This window comes from Jaculus jaculus, chromosome 11, assembly GCF_020740685.1.
Source record: "Jaculus jaculus isolate mJacJac1 chromosome 11, mJacJac1.mat.Y.cur, whole genome shotgun sequence".
Taxonomy (NCBI): domain Eukaryota; kingdom Metazoa; phylum Chordata; class Mammalia; order Rodentia; family Dipodidae; genus Jaculus; species Jaculus jaculus.
In genome coordinates this window covers 76,149,619-76,150,287 of record NC_059112.1, presented here as the reverse complement: position 1 = coordinate 76,150,287, position 669 = coordinate 76,149,619, and the positions used below count along the sequence as shown (strand labels likewise).

Sequence of the window (669 nt, the reverse complement as noted above, 5' to 3'; positions counted from 1 at the left end):
AGAATTTTGTTTGAAATGTTGCTGGAGTGGGATAAAATGAGGACACTTTATACCCCAGGACTTAGACATGGAGTTGGTGTCACTTGAAGACATAGTTGTGGTCTTCACCTGGCAAGAGTGGCAGCACCTGGATGTTGTTCAGCAAAACCACTACAGAGATGTGATGCTGGAGAACTACACCAGCCTGATGTTCTTGGGAACTGTATAATTGATCCAGATTTGATCTTCAAGTTGGAGCATGGACTTGCATCATGGAGTCTAAAAGAAGACTCACTTCAGAGGTTTCCAGGACTGCGCTCTCTTTGGCAGTATATATACTGAAACTGGGCCAATACAGAGAAGAGTAACATGGCCCCTGTGCAAGGACTTCATTAAACGCTTTAAGTAAGATATCTGTTCTACAGGGACAAAGCTGATAAAACTATCTTCAAGAGTTGTATATCATTTAAAATTGTTTGTCAGTTTGTGTTTCATAATCAATTATATCACATAAACAATGAATATCAGTTTAGAGAGACATTTCTTAAATGAAAAAAAAAATTTTTAAAGTAGATAGCTTTGTCAGGGTCCTGGGCTCTTCTTTTACTGTACTCATTAGGTAGCTACTATCATATGGTTCAAGATAGGCTGCTGAAGTTCAAACTATCCTGTCTACATTCCCAAATACAT

The 669-nt window shown here is 38.4% G+C and overlaps 1 non-coding gene across 1 annotated transcript; it reads left to right on the top strand.

Moving 5' to 3' along the window:
* The first annotated feature begins 295 nt into the window (after positions 1-295).
* Positions 296-400, top strand: LOC123453434. Its single transcript, XR_006632819.1, has one exon. It is a non-coding gene; the product is annotated as a U6 spliceosomal RNA (small nuclear RNA).
* The last annotated feature ends 269 nt before the right edge of the window (positions 401-669 follow it).